Source organism: Amblyomma mixtum, chromosome 1, assembly GCF_055824585.1.
Source record: "Amblyomma mixtum isolate Tamu chromosome 1, ASM5582458v1, whole genome shotgun sequence".
NCBI classification, from domain to species: Eukaryota; Metazoa; Arthropoda; class Arachnida; order Ixodida; family Ixodidae; genus Amblyomma; species Amblyomma mixtum.
Genome location: NC_143012.1, coordinates 10,695,791 through 10,701,790, shown reverse-complemented (window position 1 = coordinate 10,701,790; position 6,000 = coordinate 10,695,791). Strand labels below are relative to the sequence as shown.

At 45.8% G+C, this 6,000-nt stretch overlaps 1 protein-coding gene across 1 annotated transcript in view; it reads left to right on the top strand.

The window, feature by feature from the left end:
- Nucleotides 1–1,114: 1,114 nt before the first annotated feature.
- Nucleotides 1,115–6,000, top strand: part of LOC149365444 (cytochrome P450 3A8-like) — a 32,073-nt gene continuing 27,187 nt past the window's right edge. The window contains exon 1 of the mRNA XM_089542644.1: nucleotides 1,115–1,207. The gene's annotated coding sequence lies outside the window, so the exon portion shown is untranslated. The remainder of the gene's footprint in view (nucleotides 1,208–6,000) is intronic.

Below are 6,000 nucleotides of genomic sequence, written 5' to 3'. Positions count from 1 at the left end.
GACAAAATCAGTTCTTTTTCGCCCTAAAAATAAACCAGTTAATTCAAATATTGTCCTGCAACTTGGTCTTTCATTCATAGAGGTGGTACCAGTAATAAAAACCTTAGGTGTCCTTTTTCATGAGAATATGCAGTGGAACGCACATACTGACCTCGTTCACTCCAAACTATCCCAAATAGTTGGTATTCTTGCACGTTTTCGTAACTTTCTTCCTAAGCACATTAAATTACTTTTGTATAACTCCCTTTTCACATCCACATTATCGTATTGCTACTTGATATGGGGCACAACAACGTACACAAACTTGTCCAAAATCTATCGACTGCAGAAAAAAGCTGTAAGAATTATTTCAAATGAACCCAATGACGCCCACACAAAACCTCTTTTTGATGACCTTAGATCACAACCATTACCGAACCTGTTCAATGCACTTCTGTTAAAACGTCATCATGCCTTTCATCTAAATAATGACCCTTTCCTTGAAAACCTTGCGACCCTGTCTCCATTTGCGAAAGCATATAGCACACGAAGCAGTCAGACATGGAAGCTTACTCACACCCGTACTAACTATGGCCGCCAAATGCTGATGTACACACTACCACACGCTATTAACTCTTCTGATAACACCTCCAAGTGATCTATCAATCAGTGTATGTGTAATTACTCAAGACATTAACACTTACAATTATGAACCCGCAATGTTATCCCGATCACTTAACGTGTTTTTATGATTATGTAAAGCCATCGCCATATATATATTGCTTTTCTTTATATCTCTATCACATTTTGTCCACTGCTGTATTGCTCTGTGAACGGGGTGCTAGCCTTTGTCAAGCCGTTACAGGCTTTTTGCTAGCACCCCGTTGCATCGCGAGTTCTGTAACATCATTCTTGATGCTAAAAATAAAAATTTGAATTTGACATATCTCTACTGCTGAATAAGTACAGCTCCGCTTGGTTGTCCATAGGCGCCGTTGGCTGTGTGCCCACGAGAAGTGGGTGCAGGATGGCTGCGCCGTCGCGTGCTTCCTGTGTGGTCAGCCGACAACGGCACCGATATAGATGAGCCCACAGCTAAGAACCGGCGATAAGGAGCACTCGAGAGAGCAGGTGGGTTGGATCAACAACCGAGGGCACTGCCGGATTTCGCAGCTCAAACACAGAGTGGAGTGCGCGCCGGTGAGATCCCCAACTGCTGACGGAAAGCGTGAGTCGTTAGAGCGCGCACATCTGTTTCTATAGTACTGCATACGAATCGCATGCATGCTTCGTCGTGTATTCTTGAGTTATTGTTTTATGGGGTTTAACGCCCCAAAGCGACTCAGGCTATGAGGAACGCCGTAGTGAAGGGCTCCGGAAATTTCGACCACCTGGGGCTCTTTAACGTGCCCTGACATCGCACAGTACACGGGCCTCTAGAATTTCGTCTCCATCGCAATTCGGTCACCGCGGCCGGGATCGAACCCGCCGCGTTCGCGTCAGCAGCCGAGCACAGTAACCACTAAGCCACCGCGGCGGGGCTAACCGACCAATTTGTGCTGAACCGCATTTGAAGTTAGCACTAGGTCGAGGACTGCAGCAGTGGTTTTGTTCTTGCCTTCATGGTTGCTGCCGTTCTCTGTCTTCAAATGTATATCGGAAACGGCTTTGTTCGATTAGCGGCATGTCGCAAATTTTCTTTTTGAGTGCGTCTTATAGAATGCGATGAAAAAACCAACAGGCTAATCAGTGCTGCGACTGCATCACCCGATTCCATATACATACGTCCCAGCTAACTTTACCCATGGTTTAAAAACACACTGCAGCATAATAGGTGCAGACAACTTCAACCCTGTTGTGGACCGCTCTAAATATGCAGCGTCAGAATTTTTTCTATTTTATTCAATGGAATAATTTAATAAATTTAAAAATTAACTATTTACTGCTCTTGCGCCTGCGGCGAAAGTTTCAGTGCCTCTCAGAAACTGTCGGGTTGGTCAGTGTTTATTTTCATGCGGCTGTACATTAGTTTTTTTTTTTAGTTTGCCAAATATGCGTAGTTCCCCGCAGCCATGCGTTTGGGCATTTCTTTCTACAGGTAATCGCTACAAAAGGCAGTTACGGCTACGACCTTGCAGGGGTGGTAAATGTTCCTAGCACTTGCTATCTGCAGTTATTGCCTGGGTAGAAACACATGTGACAAACAGTAACTACCCTGTTATCCCCAACTGTTCCCAATCTAGGACTCTGAATACCACCCGTAAACAGGTGGTCAATAGCATAGAAAAGAGTGTCTCTCTGACTGGCACCCTTCTTTATAGGAATTTTATAGCTGTCTTTATGAGGGAGAGTGTGGCTGCGAAGCCATTACAGATATCTTCCAGTATTTCTACATAAGGCTCGTCTACACCCTGATTCCGTAATGTTTACGTGACTAGTCAGGCTGGAATGACTCGACTGGATTCGCGTTATCTATGAAGGCCATATAGTGGCTGGTTATATTCTGCAAATTATCACCTGACTGATAGTGTGAGTATGATCTATTGTCCAGTAGTCTTTACGAAAGCCTGCTTGGTCATTTGGTTGATTGAAGTGTAAGGTCGTCCCTACTCTATTAGCGATTACCTTAGTAATTACCTTGTAGGCAACGGGCAGTAAGCTGACCGGTCTATCTTTTACAGCCCTTGACTCCTTTCTCGCGGATTAAGATGATGCTTGCGCTCTTCCAAGATTCCGGTATGCTCGAACTCATAAGGCATTGCGTATGCAGGGTGGCTAGTTTTTCTAAGCACAATCTCCCCACCATCCTTCAACATATCTGCTGTTACCGGATCCTCACCACCTGCTTTCGCCCTTTGCACTGCTCGTAATGCTTTCTTTGCTACCTGTTTATTTACAGGCGGGGTGTCCAGTTGCTGTGCTCTATTAGTTCTCATTACCATTCGGATTACATTGGGTACTTTATAAGTTTGTGTGAAACCCTTCGACTACTTTAACTAGCTTTTCCATATTGCTAATGACACTGCTCTCTTTGTATATTATCTAGTTCTTCTACCTAGCTTCGTCTTCACAGCTATTCCACCTTCGTTTTTTCGAGCATGACCGATTCTCCCCATATTATACTTCCTTACGTCGGGCCCCATGCGCTTATTGATTACCTTTGATAGCTCTGCAAGTTCTATTCTGTCTGCGGGTTTAGAGACTTTCATGCTTTGGCGTTTCTTAATCAGATCTTTCGTCGCCTGACACAGCTTGCCGGTATCCTGTCTAACCATCGTACCACCTACTTCTCCTACCGCTGAAGCTAACTCTCGTCTGTCTCCTAATCCACGATAGCATAGTTCGTACCCACTTTTTAGCACTGTGTACACCTCATCTCGCCTCCTAATCTAACTAAGCCCTTCGAAAATACATTTAATACCCGTCAGTTCCTCGAACAGCACTGCTAGACCAGCCTCACTGGACAAGGCTCAAGTGTTGAAAGTTTCCACCTTCACTTTCTAGGCTGCCAGGTACGGTTACTACCATTTTTCAAGAATTTACAGTCTTTGCCAAAAGTTTAGAGCCCAGGGGTTTGCTTCTAAGCCTCGCAGTGGGACTCCTATAACATTCGTGGTAGTCCTACCCATTGGAGGAGGCAAGACCAGAAATCTTCTTACCGTCAGCAAATTTGGAGCGCTGGAGATGCATTACGAACCAGACAGTGCGCTTCAGAAGCAAACCCCCTGGGCTCCAATCTTTTGACAAAGGCTGTACAATTATTTCACATCGGTATTTTCGCCGGAAATGCAAAGTTGATGTTTTATATTTCATTTGCCTATTCATCTGAACAAAATGCAAAAATACTCTGGCTTAAAACATGCAGTGGTCAACAGCATCTTTGCAGCTGCCGCACAGGCAAATGCAATATTGCAGGGAACACGGGAGCGCTTGGCAACCGCACTTAGCCTACACACAGACATGCCACCGCGGCACTGCACATAAGCTCATTAGTAGAAACAAAGCCTTCAGAAGACATAGCTGGTCACAAGCGAGCCTTACAAGAGCAAGGCAAGATCAACCTGACTCTCACAAGCCCCACCGTTGGCTGTGTTTGAAACAGCCACCTGCGAGGACAGTGGCGCACCGCTTGACCGCTGCACCACTGCTCCAGGAGTGGTATGAGGGCTCCCAGTACTAGTTGCGCTGGAGGTATCTCTGATGTTTATCGTATTCTATTCGCAAGGGTAGGTAAAGTGTGATCCAAGTTTAGTTGTTTTTTTCTGTTGGCACAGTGTACAACGCATTCGCGAGCAGTGCTCTTTCCTGTACTGAAGTGCTTCCTCTCGGGGCGAATTCATAAAACGCAACAAAAGCGTCGCGTGCCTGTCTGACAATGGAAAGGAGTCACGGCAGCGCGAAGCATATTTGAGGGGAAAAAACGTTTTTTTTTTTTATGCCTTGCGGCCATTTTCTACCCGAATGAACATTGACGAAACTCCTTTTTCAATTTCCTTTCGTCTCCGTCGCTTTGCGTGTTTCTTTTCCGACATTTTAATATGTCCTCCATTCTGGTTGCATTATGCCGACCTTCTTTGTCTTTCATTGAAACTGCAGACTGTGTGCAATTACAGGAGAATGTGAACTTAAAGAATGGAAGGTATAAACATTGCCTTTGCTCTGCGGTGCTTTTCGAAATGCACATGCTGGGAACTGAAATTTTAGCTCCGTATTAAGCAGTTTTTCGCAATAGCGGCTGTTTTCTTTACCTCAATTATTCATTTTTCGTTTGACGGTTAACTGCGTATAACTCGTCTGCGCATTACTGAGTGTTTCGTATTTTACAGCATTTCACAGAGGCTAAGGGCGCTTGCAAAAGTCAATGTAGAAAAAATAATAGCTGAGTTAACTTTTTTTATAGGTCAGTCGCATGCGAAGTGTCGGCATACCCTATGAATCTATAGGACGAAAGCAAGTGGCGTTTCTGGCACTCTCTGCTCTTTACATGCTGAAATGATTTCGAAAGCTTCTTTCACTCTGTGTCCCAGCAAATAAGCCCTGACAACAGCGGAGAAAGACAGCTCATAGGCGGATTCATGCGCGCCTTTCAGTGCACCGTCCATGTCCTAACTGTACGTAGAAGTGCCCGCAACCTTTCGCTCACCTCTTACTCGCATTTGCCTAAGGAGCCGCCAGAAAAAAGAAGGCTTAAAAAAGTGAATGAAAGAGTCTTGTCGCTGTTGCATGCTAGATGCTACTACTATCGCGAAGATTATAATGATTATTATTATTAATTTTATTGTGCGAGGGTATCCGTGGCCAAAGTGCTCCAGGTCACAAGGAGTTTTTCGGCTACTCCGACTACTACTACGAAGTCAAACTTCCTTTTCCCAAGAATGTCACCCCAAAGAAGCCGAGCACGAGGCCAGTGGAAAGTTTGTACCCACTGTGTCACCGGTGGGTACCCGGCGGCACTGGGGATCGAACCACGCACCTCCTGAACGCGAGGCGGATGTTCAAACCACTAGTCCACCGGTGCGGTTATTTTAGCATTGCGCTATGTACACAGCACTACACGGATACCGAAGAACAATGTGCTACATCCGGTGAATTGTTCTCCTGTGTCCGTGTATCGACGTTTTTTTTTTTCGTGAAAATAGTGCACTGCAAAAAATAGCACCTGGAAATCAAGATCATAACGAGTCAGGCAGTACAACGTGCAAGGCACAGCAAGAGGTGAATGAGGCAGAAAATGTGTTTATAGACATAGGCGCGCTGACGCTGCTGTTCTAAAGTACCATGCATTCGCGCGCGCGAAGACGGCGGTCACATCACGTGTGCGGCAACAAGGAGACGCGGGAAGAGTAGCGACTCGCTTCAAAGCGTTCGCTGCACGCAAGAGCGTGACGTCACTGCGACACGCGGCAGCAACCAGTAAAGGACTCCGCGTGACCTCGGTCGCGGAGGACGCCCGCGTTGTTGCGTAATCTTTCTTCTACGCTTTCTTCGACGCCTCCCTCCCTCCTCCACTTCCACACCTCC